The sequence below is a fragment of the Podarcis bocagei genome (assembly GCF_964188305.1).
Source record: "Podarcis bocagei genome assembly, chromosome: 5".
NCBI classification, from domain to species: domain Eukaryota; kingdom Metazoa; phylum Chordata; class Lepidosauria; order Squamata; family Lacertidae; genus Podarcis; species Podarcis bocagei.
Window position 1 is genome coordinate 6,071,503 of NC_138129.1, and position 15,347 is coordinate 6,086,849.

Here is a 15,347-nt window from a genome sequence, read left to right on the forward strand (position 1 = left end):
AAGTTGGTTTTTTGTTTTGTTTTTTTAGGTGGAGGGGAACTTTCAAAAACCCAGACATTTTGACGATTTCCAGAAATTTCCCACTGACATTAATTCCATCACTGGGATCACATAGGTCTGGACATTTGGCAACCCTGCCATAAATAGGGTTTGCAACCCCCAGCAAGCCCAGAAATTGGGAGTTGTAGCCCAAATGAGAGGTGGGTGGTCTTTAGGCTTGGGGAATTTACCCTCAAAAAAACTAGAACCCTGAGATGCAGGAAGAGGAGCCTGTTGCAAAAGGTACCTGCTTGGAATTTAAAAATCCTGAGCCCAGGCATTTGGGTTGCAGGACCAGACAGGACCGAACTGCCACCCAGAAATCCACTTTTGGGTGGAAACTCAGCCACTTCCTTCCTTCCAGCAATATAATACTGTATATCAGTGGGATAGGTGGGAGTTATTCTGTTGGGAGTCCTTGCTAACATACTTCAAAACACCCAGAGATCTAAAAATGGAGATGATAGATGATAGATAGATAGATAGATAGATAGATAGATAGATAGAAAGAAAGATAGATATAGATATAGATGATAGATAGATAGATAGATGATAGATAGATAGATAGATAGATAGATAGATAGATAGATAGATAGATAGATAGATAGATAGATAGATATAGATGATAGATAGATAGATAGATAGATGATAGATAGATAGATAGATAGATGATAGATAGATAGATATAGATAGATAGATAGATATAGATAGATAGATGATAGATAGATAGATAGATGATAGATAGATAGATAGATAGATAGATGATAGATAGATAGATAGATAGATAGATAGATAGATAGATAGATAGAAATAGATAATTTTTATTGGTTTTTGTGCATGTTTTCCAAACATAACATCCCATCTCGTACAATATAACAAAGCTTTGGCTATCACAGCCTAGGACTTCCATCAACCTCAACTAATTGTTTTCTAACTTTCTTTCTGATTTTACATTTTATTTTAATAGTTATTGCTATAAAATCCAGATCTTAAATAAACTCCTCCTTAGTCCTTTTTCTCAATAATTCATATAGTTCTCCTTACAAAACTTCTTGCAACCCTACAAGCAATGTCAATTGATTACAGTTGTCTTTCAAACATATCATAAATTTCTTCCAACCTTTCAGGAAAGTCTGGTCTTGCTGGTTCCGAATTTTCCTAATTAATTTCGCCAACTCGGCATAGTCCGGCAGTTTCATCTGCCACTCTTCTTTTTTTGGTAGTTCTTCTTGCTTCCATCGCTGGGCTGATAGTATTCTTGCTGCAGTTGTCGCATATAAAAACAATTTTTTATCATGCTTATAAATCTCTGTATCTACTATACCAAGTAAAAGGGCTTCTGGGTTTTTTTGCAAATGTATATTTCAACATTTTAAAAATCTCATTATAAATCATTTCCCAGAAGTCCTTTACTTTCTTACATTCCCACCACATATGGTAAAAAGTACCTTCTTTTCCCTTACATTTCCAGCATTTGTTATTTGTTTTGTACATTTTAGCTATTTTCACGGGTGTTATATACTATCTGTACATCATTTTCATTATGTTTTCCTTTAAAGCTCTCCTGCCCATCTTTCAGACCAAGACATCTGTAGGGCAACAGGTTTGGGGACAGCCACCCCTGGTTATTAATCCCCCCCCCCAATTCCTGCCCATATGGATCTCCCAAATCATTTGTCTCTGAGATGTAGGCCCAAAGGTGTGTTATGTTCATCATGCCAATAATAATACAGTCATACCTCAGGTTGAAGTAGCTTCGGGATGAATATTTCCGGGTTGTGCTCTGCAGCGACCCGGAAGTAACGGAGCACGTTACTTCCGGGTTTTGCTGCTCACGCATGCAGACGCTCAAAATGACATCACGCGCATGCACAGAAGTGGCGAATCGCGACCCGCAGACACAGGTTGTGTTTGCTTCAGGATGTGAATGGGGCTCTGAAACGGATCCCGTTCACATCCAGAGGTACCACTGTAATAATAATAATAATAATAATAATAATAATAATAATAATAATATAAAAGCTTGATACAGCTACTTTTAGTCTGAAGGGAAGACAGCTGAGGACGTCTCCTCACAAACTTCTTTTCTGTCGAACGTCCCCTCCCAGCTGTCGCTTGCACCTTCAGGGTCAAATTTCAGCCAAGGAGAAACTGGCACACATATGGGCATCCATCTCTTGGTTCATCTATGCCAGGGGTAGGCAACCTAAGACCCATGGGCCACAAGCAGCCCACGGGGGTCATTTAACCGGCCCATGAGCCACCCCTGAACCGAGCTGTCCACTCGGCGGGTCCCCGCGCGCTGTGCTAAACTCCTGTAGTGCTGGAAATAGCATCTGCGCATGCTCAGATGCTGAAAATCTCATCTGCGCAGACACAGACGCCAGAAATTGCAGCTGCGCACGCTTATGCGTGCAGGCGATCTGGCCCACGGAGAGATCTCAAGTGGAGTGAACTGGCCCAGGCAAGGTAAACCTTGCTGCCCCCTGATCCATGCCAAGGATGGAAACTTTAGGCCTGAGGGCCGAATGTGGCCCTCCAAGTTTCTCCATCTGGCCCTTCAAACTCCCCCCAGCCACACACCCCTACTAGCCCAGTTTGGCATGCTCCTCGAAGGCTTTTGCCAGACTGGGATTTGCCCTTGAACTCAGATAATGCCTCTAGCTTCGCATTGGTTGCTCTGCCCACTTGTGGCTCTGTCTCCATCCCCAAAAAAAGGTTGCCTAGAAGAGAAAGCAGCCTTTAGGCTGGGGAAAAAAGTCTCCTTCACCCACGATCTATGCTCTTGACCAGGGCTCAGCAAACTTTTTCAGCTGTGGGCTGGTCCACTGTCCCTCAGACCTTGTGGGGGGCCGGACTATATTTTGGGGGGGGGGGAAATGAACGAATTCCTGTGCCCCACAAATAACCCAGAGGTGCATTTTAAACAAAAGCACACATTCTACTCATGTAAAAACATGCTGATTCCCAGACCGTCTGTGAGCCGGATTGAGAAGGCGATTGGGCCAGATCCGGCCCCCGGGCCTTAGTTTGCCTACCCATGCTCTTGACAGCTGGTGAAAACTGGCCCTGTGAAATTGTATTTCAGGCAATGTAGAGGTTCTGTTTGTGGTGTTACATTTCTGGCATGATCTGCTTGCACATGAAAGTCATCCCTTGATGTCACAGTCATCCAGTGATGGGAAGCTTCCCTCTCCCAATCACCAGGAGGGTGAGCTGTCCCTCCATCCACATAGAATCACAGAACTGTAGAGCTGAAGGGATTCTGTGGGTCATATAGTCTAACCCGCTGCAAAGCAGGAATCATAACTACTCGCCTGCTTCTCCTCCTCTCTGACATCCCGACGCCAAGGACCCCCAGGCACTGCCATGCCCCCAAAATGGAGACAGAATGAAGCCACTCTGTCCATTATTTTCCTCTCTCTGTTTTCCCCGAGCGTCCTGCATCGCTGTCCCATAAACTCAACTGACATGAACTACGAGGGCAGAGATTGCAAGAGACTTTTAATTTGGGTTCAGCTAGTTCTTCCGCCCCGAGAGATCGATTTCCTACGAAGATGGATCGCGGGTGTCGGGGCCCGGCAGACAGCTGGCATACGAGCGTTTTTGCTTACTCCTGGCACGAGGAAATATAATGTTTTATTAAGTGTCAGATCGGAGAGCAAGCAAGAAAGGAGGGGGCGCAGAATCAATCCGGCTCCTTTATATTTTGATCCCGAAGGCAGGAACGATGACACACACTTAATTTTGATTGCAAAAAGGTCGGGCTGATTAATGCCTCGGACAACGGCAAGCAGCTCGTTGACAGGGAGATCTGGCTGATAAAGGGGAGCGTGGGACGAGACGCCTTCATATAAATTTATATTTGCATTAGTTCCCAGAGACTCATAGCCTTGTAAAATTTACTGGGCCAAGTGGAGGTCTGGTGTAATGTCTCTGAAGTTCATTTGTGTGCTGGCACAGGCCCTTTCACATAAATTTATGCATTCCCCCCAGAACTGACACCTCTGCGAACTCGCACACCAGCAGCTCAGCTTGAATATCCATGTTCGCTTCCTACAGAGATTTCCAATTACAAGGCCGATATCTGCCTTGCAAGCAGAAGGTCTCAGGTTCAATCCATTGGTATCTCCAGATGAGGTTGGGAGATACGGTCTACCAGCTCCAGCTCCTACACAGGATGAGACCCTACCTGCCTGCGCACTGTCTTGCCAGAGTGGTGCATGCTCTGGTTATCTCCTGCTTGGACTACTGCAATGCGCTCTATGTCGGGCTACCTTTGAAAGTGACCCAGAAACTGCAATTAATCCAGAATGCAGCAGCTAGACTGGTAACTGGGAGTGGGCGCTGGGACCATATAACACCTGTCCTGAGAGATCTGCTTTGGCTCCCAGTACGTTGTTGTATAGTTGTTTAGTCGTGTCCGACTCTTCTTGACCCCATGGACCAGAGCATGCCAGGCACTCCTGTCTTCCACTGCCTCCCGCAGTTTGGTCAAACTCATGTTGGTAGCTTCGAGAACACTGTCCCACCATCTCGTCCTCTGTCGTCCCCTTCTCCTTGTGCCCTCCATCTTTCCCAACATCAGGGTTTTTTCCAGGGAGTCTTCTCTTCTCATGAGGTGGCCAAAGTCTTGGAGCCTCAACTTCAAGATCTGTCCTTCCAGTGAGCACTCAGGGCTGATTTCCTGCAGATTGGATCGGTTTGATCTTCTTGCAGTCCATGGGACTCTCAAGAGTCTCCTTCAGTACCATAATTCAAAAGCATCAATTCTTCAGCAATCAGCCTTCTTTTTGGTCCAGCTCTCACTTCCATACATCACTACTGGGAAACCATAGCTTTATGGGGTTGGCCCTTGTGGTCTATTCCAACTCTATGATTCTATGATTCTATGTGTGTTTAACTATACGGACCTTTGTCGGCAAAGTATTTGAGCACAATTCAAAGTGTTGGTGCTGACCTTTAAAGCCCTAAACAAGGCTTCCTCAACCTCAGCCCCCCAGGTGCTTTGAGACTACAATTCCCATCATCCCTGACCACTGGTCCTGCTAGCTAGGGATCATGGGAGTTGTAGGCCAAAAACATCTGGAGGGCTGATGTTGAGGAAGCCTGCCCTAAACGGCCTTGGCCAAGTATACCTGAAGGAGCGTCTCCACCTCCATCGCTCATCCTGGACACTGAGGTCCACCACCTAGTGACAGTTACCTCCTTGCGAGAAGTGAGGTTACAGGGAACCAGGCAGAGGGCCTTCTCGGCAGTGGCACCCGCCCTGTGGAACGCCCTCCAATCAGATGTCAAGGAAATAAACAACTCTCTGACTTTTAGAAGACATCTGAAGGCAGCTCTGTTTAGGGAAGTTTTTAATGTCTGATGTTTTATCGCAATATGATGATGATGATGATGATGATGATGTTGGGAGCACCCAGCCAGATGGGTGGGGTATAAATAAATTACTACTACTACTATTACTACTACTACTACTACTACTATTACTACAGTCATACCTCAGGTTACAGACGCTTCAGGTTGCATTTTTTCAGGTTACGGAAGCGCCGAAACCCGGAAGTACCGGAACGTGTTACTTCCAGGTTTTGGCGGTCTCGCTTTGCACATGCGCAGAAGCACCCAATCACAACCCCCGCATGTGCAGATGCAGCACTGCGTGTTGCGGACGCTGCGTGTTGCGAACGTGCCTCCCGCACAAATCACGTTCGCAACTTGAGCATCCACTGTACTACTATACTCCCTGCCTGAAATCCTGGCGATCTGCTTTCAGTCCGTGTAGACAGTACTGAGCTGGATGAGCCAACGCTCTTACTCAGTATAAGACAGCTTATGTTCCTAAGTCTTGTTCCTATGATCTTATGGAAGAAGGCAAACTGCAGCTCAAAACAGAACTAAAAGATTGTCTCACCCCTTATATATTCAATCGATCTCTGCGCTCTGCAGGAGGGGGCCTCCCGCGGGTGCAATCTCACCAGGAGGTCTGCTTCATGAGATGTGGGAACTGGTAGCATGTTCATACACAGACTACAAGGAGAGACCCTTTGGCACTCTCTCCCGTTGTGCATCAGACAGGCTCCATCTTTACTGTCATTTGGCTGCCTGCTGAAGACCTTCCTTTTCCGGCGAGCCTTTTAACTGCAATTCTTATCCCTGTCTGCATCTGTCTCAGACGAGTTCATTACATGCCACCCCAATCTCCAAGAGGCAAGAGAATCCCGGGGTTCCCAGAGCTTGCTCGGAGTTTGGTTTCTTTGGGGTGAAGATCAGCAGAGACTGCAGTGTCTCTAGGATAGAAGGTTTCATTTAACACATAAATACAAATTGAGCATAAGAAGGGAGTGGGGCTCAAAGCATAACCCCCTCCCCAAGAGATCACAGTACGTTTCCAAGCACAATTCAAAGTGTTGGTGTTGACCTTTAAAGCCCTAAATGGCCTTGGCCCAGTATACCTGAAGGAGCATCTCCACCCCCATCGTTCAGCCCAGACACAGAGGTCCAGCTCCGAGGGCCTTCTGACGGTTCCCTCCCTGAGAGAAGCAAGGTTACAGGAAACCAGGCAGAGGGCCTTCTCGGTGGTGGCACCCGCCCTGTGGAAAGCACTCTCATCAGATGTCAAGGAAATAAAGAACTATCTGACTTTTAGAAGACATCTGAAGGCAGCCCTGTTTAGGGAAGTTTTTAATGTCTGATGTTTTATTGTTTTTAATATTCTGTTTGGAGCTGCCCAGAGTGGCCGGGGAAACCCAGCCAGATGGGCAGGGTATAAATTTATTATTATTATTATTATTATTATTATTATTATTATTATTAGACCAGGTAGCAGTAGATCCTGGGACAGTCCTCTGCCAGAGACCTTGGAGGGCGGCTGTCTGTCAGAACAGGCAATACTGAACCAACTGGGTCAATTGGACTGGCTCAGAATAAGGCAGACTCTTTTACCTCCCACATTTTTGGGAAAGGAAATTCTGCCTGAACCTGAAAGGAAATACAAGCCTGAACCTTCCTGTGTCTGACTGTAGCACCTCCTGTCACCCACTCTCCTCTCACACAAGCCAACTCAGGCAACTGCCCCTGCTCTCCAGAAATAAAGATTAACTTGGCAAGCTACAAGTTCTCGCAGCTCAGCTAAAGGAAAAACCTCCCAGAAACCAAAAGCCTAGTCCGGCAGCGATCCTTCTCTCTGGGCTTTGCAAGGCAAAAGAAGAGGCAATGAGATGAAAGACTTTCTATTTTGGAGACACTGTCAGATCTTCCCAGGGTTGGAGTTAAGCAGGTTAAAAAAGAGGATTTTGGCATCTGAGTTGCCTGTAGCTGTTCTAACTTGAATCTGATTCATGGTGGGATGTGTGTCTTCATTGAATACCACCCATTCTGACCATCGTGGGCAGAGTGTCTATTCTACAAAGGTGAGAATAATAATTCCTGGACAGAGGAAGATTGCATTTTAGTCTTTGCGACTCACACAGACTTAGTAGCGGTCTGTTCCTGGGCCACGGGAAACCATTCGCTTTTGATGAATGCTCTCACGCACTGTCAACATCCAGATATATGCTTCAAGCTGTCAGCTTCAAAGATAACGGCGACGTCCGAGTGGCGCAAAAGCTGTATTTGCAGTATCTCTGATAGGTGTTTACTCTCCACAAGTGACTTGTGAAACACCTGACCGAGCTCAGTCATTGCCACTCTGAGTGATGACTGGGTCAATGCCCCAGTATGTCGCAGGCTCAATCTACCCAAACGCAAGACCCGTCACGATAAAGCGTAGACTGCTGTACAGGGGGGAAAATATATTTTATTTGTTTAGTGAGTCTATCTCCTGCCCAGGGCAGAAAGATCACAGAGATGCAAATTAAAAACCAATAAAACCAATAAACAACAGCAATTGTACAACAACCGTAGCAGCATGTGGGGTTTTGCTTTTTGATTAATTATGTTTCTACACCACGCATTCTCCTGAAGGAGCTAAGAAAAAGATATTTAAAATATAAAACCTTTTTTTAAAAAAAAAAGTACAACCGAGCTAAGTTCCGTAACACGTTGTAAAAACCAAATCGTTTCTCATTTTTATTGCCCTACATCAGGGATGGGGAGCTAATCAATGACCCTCCAGATGTTGCAGGAATCCAAGCCCTGGCACCTCTGACCTTTGGCCACTCTGGCTGCAAGGCATGATGGGAGTCTGATAGTAGCTGCTCAGGAGAACATAAGCGTCTTGGGTCGATGCCAGAATGTTGGCAGCTGGGGGGACAAGTGCCAGCTTGCTGGATATCCTTGAGCCAGTCTCTCTGCCTCTCAACCTAACCTACCTTGCATGGTTGTTGTTGTGGGGATTAAATGGGGAGGAAGAGAACCACATACACCACCTTGAATTCCTTGGGGGGGGGAGTTGGGTTATAAATGCAACAAATAAATAAATCCATGTGGGAATGTTCAGGGATGCAGGAGAGGATATATTGTTTGATTATGGCCTTTCCAACTTGTGTAAACAAGTTTACAATTTAGCAGAGTAACATTCCCCTTTTTAAACTCACAGCAGATGTGTTAGCTCAGGCTCGTGAAAGCCTCTATAATAACTGTTCTGGTATTTTCCCCTTATTCCTTCATAAAAGATAAGACACGACACAGTCTTCTATAAGTATAAAAAGAGTTTACTCACATTCTGTTCACAATCAGATCCCAGAAGGCAGACTTAGCTTAGAAAAGTAATATACACCTGGAAACTGTCTCATAAAGAGACAGTCCCTCTGTCCTCTCTTGGCTGGAAGCCAAAAGAGCATCTTTGGCTAAGCAGATTTGCTTCTTCGATGCATGTAGTCAAGAGAGAGAGAGATGGCTGTCCTGCCCTGTCCTTTTGTTGTTACCTGCACAGGTGAGGCCACGCCCACCTCTAGTCACATGCAGAGGAAGTCTGCCCCAGCCCAGAAGGAAATAGGAAGTTTACCTGCTGGCTGGACAAACATTCTTCCCCATGTGTAAACATGTTCACTCTAGGAATGCTGTACTTGACTGCTCCTGTGTTTCACATCCCACAATCCGGGGGTGGGGGGAGGCAAGTCCCAGGGTGCCAAACAGGCTATGCCTGTCAGTGTGACTGTTGATGGGCTTCCCTGCCAATCTCCAGGCCCAGGTCAGCAGATTTTGGAGGAGCCCTAAGCCAACATCACTCATCACTTTTGACTGTGTCATTCCCCTCCCCGCTGGGAAATAAAAAGATAAAACTATGACCAGCCTAAGAAACAAATATTCCTCTCCTTCTCCTTGCTCTGTACTTTCTAGTTTTTCTTGTGCCGTTTCTGCTTCACCACATCAGGTACCTGCAACCCTCATCCCAATACCTGTGCTAAAGGTGTTCTGGAGTCTCCTCCACTAGAAGCAGGTTTGGGACATCGGAATGGAGGCTGGTCGATTTGGCACTCCGCTTGCTTGTTTTGCAATATTTGTACATTCTGGCTTCTACTCAAAGAACTCGAAAATAGGACTCAGCTGCCTATATATGTTTTCTGGGGAAGGAACTGTTGTGGCCAAACACAGCGCTTCCGTCCGTTGAAACATCGCTTTATTGCATTGCAACTATCGCTGTTTTGATTATATAGCAGTGAGCCATATGCTGATGATGTGTTAAACTGAACATCTGGTAGGTAAGCAAACCCCTGCTTTTAACACATGCTTTTAACAAGAATGCAAAGGGAGCTTTTCCTTTTCTGTTTTGCTTCACACATAGTCAGCCTTCCTAGACTGCCAGCTGCAAGCAGAGGCATACCTAGGCTCCCTTGCACCCTTGGCAAGGAGCTGTATTGGCGGCGGCGCCACTCCCGGTCCCTTGCACCTGTGGCATGGAGATATATGTGCATCTCCAAAGCCACAAAGAGAGAATGGGCAGGTGAGCTCCTAGCCACTCCGAGCCAGAGTGGAGAGGTGCAATTTTTGCACCCACCTGGGCCCTGCACCCTTGGCAGGGGCCAATCTATCCAACCCCTAGGTGCACCCCTGGCTGCAAGACTAGCTCCCACACTTATGCTTGTCGCATGATTTCAAGTCACAGGTTTTCTGCCAGTTGATGTTTGCTCTGATTCAGCGGTAGACAGGTTTTCCCAGGGAAAGTAGCAGGAGGAAAAGACAGTAAGTCCCATTGGATCCTCAACTTGAAATCAGGAGGGAAAACAGAAATATGGATGGACCCTTAGTCTACTTGTTGAGTTCATGGCAGAGGTGAGGTTTGATAGATCAGTCTTGTCTGCAATGACACTAGGGTCGTTCCAGGCAGGTAGGTTTCGTGTGTCTATGTATTCTGCAACATGTCACTGAAGCAATAATAGGTGGTGGATTTGTACCGGACTATATCCACACGTCATTCCACTTTCTTAACTATTCTGTGGTCCTTCCCCAACTTTACAGCATTATTGCTTTCTGGAGGGGCTGTCAGGCTTCAGAGAATCCTATTCTTCCCACAGTGGGATGCCAAGAAGCAGAAAAACAAGAAGAGTTCTTGCCAAGTAGTAGTTTATTCAATATTCACAGAGAAAGATGGAGGAATATGGTCTTTCTTAGATAATGGCGTTTCTCCAAGTAAAGTCCCACCCCCTCAGTCCCTCCTATTCTACGTCACCTACGCCAGCTGATCTGTGCTTTCTGCCTCTGAGCTTTGTTCTACTATTCTCTAGGCACGCCTGGTCCTGGGGGGGGGGTCAAGAATGCTTTCTAGAAACTCCGAGTCTGTCAGCTGTCTCTCCCCTGGTACTTCTTCTTCCCACTGCTCTCCCAAAATTTCCCAGCTTCTCCCCACTGCAGCCTCTGAACTGTGACCTTCTGCAAACCGCAGTTCTAAATCTATACTGTCCTCCTCTTCTTGGCAAGGTGCCAGGGAGGGAGGGCGGTCCCCACCATTCCTCCTCAGTCCAGTCCCTGACAGGGTATTCTCTTGAGTTATAGCAACAAATAATAGGACAAAATGTTAACTGGAACCTTTGTAGTGTAAGTTATGGGACATGCACTGATTGGAAATGAAGCTGTCTATCCACCCTGAAGCTTTCGTAGGCATGAACACTGAAATTGGGATAGCCCAAAACCACCTTGTGGATGCGGGTAGTGCTGTGGGTTAAACCAGAGAACCTAGGACTTGTCGATCAGAAGGTTCGAATCCCCGCAACGGGGTGAGCTCCCATTGCTCAGTCCCAGCTCCTGCCAACCTAGCAGTTCGAAAGCACGTCAAAGTGCAAGTAGATAAATAGGTACCGCTCTGGCGGGAAGGTAAACGGCGTTTCTGTGCTGCTCTGGTTCACCAGAAGCAGCTTAGTCATGCTGGCCACATGACCCAGAAGCTGTAAGCCGGCTCCCTCGGCCAATAAAGCGAGATGAGTGCCGTAACCCCAGAGTCGGCCACGACTGGACCTAATAGTCAGGGGTCCCTTTACCTTACCTTTAAAACCGCCTTGATACCATCAGCACAATCTTAACCTTGCTTGCCTAGGAATAAGTGCCACCATATTCAATGGAACTTACTTCTGAGTAGACGTGATTAGGACTGCCCTGTATGCCAGCTTTCTCCCCTCCCCTCAGGACATGCAGTTTGCCTTGATCTCTTCATCTCCCACACAAGTTGTCATTGGAAATGGCTTCCGTCTTGGTGGGAGTTCACAAGCACACGCACGCACAATCGGATGTGGTCTGTATTTCGCTCACTAATGGAGATGGAGTTGGGGGTGGGGTTGAAACAGCAATCCAAAATGTGTTGTGTCAAAGCTGTGGGTTGGAAGTGAGGGGCACCGTGCAAGAAACTGACGAGGGTGGGTTAAAAATAAAAGGAAAGCGGTGGGTGGGCGGGTGGCTCAGAAATGAAAGAAAGCATCACTCAGCTGCTTGGGGAATAGAAAGGTGAAGTGAGTGGGCTCTGGATAAGACATCCAGAGTGGCAGATGTACGATGGAAACCAATCAGTGGGGGTGGTAGCAGAGGAGAAAAGTTGGTAAGTCCCCTAGGGTGCCATTGGTGGGTAAATTCCATGGTACAGCTACTGCCATTTCAGCCCTGGCTACATCCAGGGCATGTTGGAGGGCAGCTTTTTCTTACTATTTTTCCTTTGCCAATTCCTTTACTCCCTTGCCCCCTGCAGTCAACGGGAAGGTGTTAAAACACCTGTTTGCACAGGGAACTCCTTGATCACTTGAACCAAGTCTCCTGCTCTGGTTACTGTGTGTTTTGATTGCGTTTTGTATTACAAGACGAAGAGGAGGAGGAGGTTTGGACTTGATATCTTGCCTTTCACTCCCCTTCAGGAGTCTCAAAGCGGCTAACATTCTCCTTTCCCTTCCTCCCCCACAACAAACACTCTGTGAGGTGAGTGGGGCTGAGAGACTTCAAAGAAGTGTGACTTGCCCAAGGTCACCCAGCAGCTGCATGTGGAGGAGCGGAGACGCGAACCCGGTTCCCCAGATTACGAGTCTACCGCTCTTAACCACTCCACCACACTGGTCTATCTTGCTACATGCCATCGCCCAGTCTCTGAGCGACGAGAGAATCCAGCACTTCTTCAAGTTTGGCTTCTTTGGAATGAAGGTCAGCGGAGAATGCAAATATCTGGTTTTATTTATACACATATGCAACCTACAGCATAAGGTGCAGGGGCTCACAGCACAGACACTCCAACAGATCTTGCTTCTCCGTTAGTCACAGCTTAGGATCCAGCACAGAGGAAGCAGGTCTCTGTGTCTCCAGCTTCCAGCCTGTTTGCAGCTCAGCTCACTCACGCTACACTGGCTACTGTTCTCCTACCCAGTATAGCTAGGTGAGGAGGCGGAGGAAAGGCCCACCAATTTTGTTACAAGGCACTGAGCAACTTCTTTTGTTATGCTAATCATGGTGCTTTTTAGTCAGCCAGAGCCATTGCCCCAACAAAGGTACTGGTTTGGCAACCTTTCTACTTAAGTCTATTTTGGCATTAAGCGGTGTCACCTTGCCAGCAAAGGTCCGTATAGTTAAAGCGATAGTTTTCCCAGTAGTGATGTATGAAAGTGAGAGCTGGACCATAAAGAAGGCTGATCGCCGAAGAATGGATGCTTTTGAATTATGGTGCTGGAGGAGACTCTTGAGAGTCCCATGGACTGCAAGAAGATCAAACCTATCCATTCTGAAGGAAATCAGCCCTGAGTGCTCGCTGGAAGGACAGATCCTGAAGCTGAGGCTCCAAGACTTTGGCCACTTCACGAGAAGAGAAGACTCCCTGGAAAAGACCCTGATGTTGGGAAAGATGGAGGGCACAAGGAGACGGGGACGACAGAGGACGACATGGTTGGACAGTGTTCTCGAAGCTACCAGCATGAGTCTGACCAAACTGGGGGAGGCAGTGGAAGACAGGAGTGCCTGGCGTGCTCTGGTCCATGGGGTCACGAAGAGTTGGACACGACTAAACGACTAAACAACAACAAATGAGTAATCAATGGTGATGGCACCACCTCTAAAGCTGGCATAGCTGAGAGCTCACTTCTGGCTGTGCCAAGGAAATGAGGGCACTCAGGACCCTGCCAATCCATGACTTCCCCTTCAGCCCTACCTCCATTTGAATGCCACCAGTGGAACGTCTATATCAGGGGTCTGCAACCTTTAAGGCAAAAAGAGCCACTTGGACCTGTTTCCGAAGAAAAAAAAACTGGGAGCCGCAAAACTCGTCATTATAAAAATAACTTTTTTGTCACTTTTTTATTATTTCTTTGTTTGACCCCTCAGAATTACTCCTCCTCATAGAAATAAACGTTAAATTAACAAGTTACCTTTTTTGTGTGTGTGTTCTTCACTCCCCTTCAAAACAGTGACCAGCATACATGCCCCCTTTCAATGCAGTGACCAGCGTACATGCCCCTTACAATGTAGCGGGCAGGTGGGTGGGAAGGTGACGTCGGGACGGTGCGTGACTAACACACGCACCGCCCCCATGCGACGTCACAGCCAGTACCGTGCCCACCACAGTGGGGAGTGTCGGGGCGCACAATGCGCCTCCTCCCCTCGCTAGTATCCGCCCCGGAGCCGCGGCAAAGGTGTAAAAGAGCCACATGCGGCTCCGGAGCCGCGGGTTGCAGACCCCTGGTCTATATGCACAGAGTTTTTCACAGACATGCCAGGAGGGGCAGAGGGGTGTATGGCAGCCTGAGTGCAATTCTTTCCACTGGCAGAATGGCACACATACACAGTGCCATCTGATTACCGGCTCTAGGGTGGTGCTCTACAACTTGTTTTTGGTGCCCAGAAAGGCAGTGCAGGGTACAGCAATACTGGGATAAAGACAACCTCCTAACTTTAAAACAGCCATAAGACACACACACACACACACATACCCTGCACATACAGAGAGAATTACATCAATGCACGGGACCAGGAAACATACCCAAGTGTGAACTGCACTCATTCACTAACACCAGCAATATGACTTAAAACACGAATGATGCCATCCACCACATCCACAGCACATAGACAATAGTTCGACGAAAAATACTGCATGCATGACATCTTGCACAAAGTCTCCCTCGGAACTTGTACTGGGTGCAGCCTGAGCGGTGTTTGATATACGCAAAGCAGCTGCATCTTAAGGAAGACCAAATCTGGCAGATGAGTAATTAATAAATTAATTTTTAGGATAATTTACTATCCTGCTCCCCAGGCACACTAAATTCTCAGTGGTGCAGGATCAGAGTACTGGAAGTTTTTTTCTGGTGTTTTTTTCCAACCTCTGAAAATTGTTAACTAAAATGTTGCCCTTTTCCTTTATTTCACCTTTCTTTCTCTTACAGATATATTTGCACTTAGGGCCGAATCAAACACATCCCTGACACGCGGAAATGATTTAGAATCCACGTCATGAGACTGTGCTCCAGATGGGCACGGTTCACATTTTATGCAGCTTGGTACGTGCTTGGGCATAATTGCATGTAGGTGTCTCCATGCCAACAACACCCTGGAAGATGTGGCGGTGACATGGAAGATTTCTATGCGATTGGGCCAAGAGTGGTGAGCATCATTATGCAAAGCTGGGGGAAGGGAGGCATCCAGAAATCAAAGAACAGGTGTGCTCAGAGTATTCTGCAGTTCGTTGCAGCTTCCTGTCACCAACCAGTCTATACATCATGGGATAAAGACTCAGATGAGTGGGAAATAATGTTGCTGTAATAAATAATAATATTTTTTTATTTATACCCTGCCCTTCCCGGTTCAGAAAACCGGGCTCAGCGCGGCTAACTACAAATTTAAAACACTTAATTGATGCTACAAAAAAGAAGCATAAAGTACAGTATAAAACGGGAATAACAATAAATTCA

General features: G+C 46.8%; 1 long non-coding RNA gene across 1 annotated transcript; it reads left to right on the forward strand.

The window, feature by feature from the left end:
* The first annotated feature begins 13,352 nt into the window (after positions 1-13,352).
* On the forward strand, positions 13,353-14,346 carry LOC308588469. Its single transcript, XR_014008798.1, has 2 exons — positions 13,353-13,610; positions 14,115-14,346. It is a non-coding gene; the product is annotated as an uncharacterized lncRNA (long non-coding RNA).
* The last annotated feature ends 1,001 nt before the right edge of the window (positions 14,347-15,347 follow it).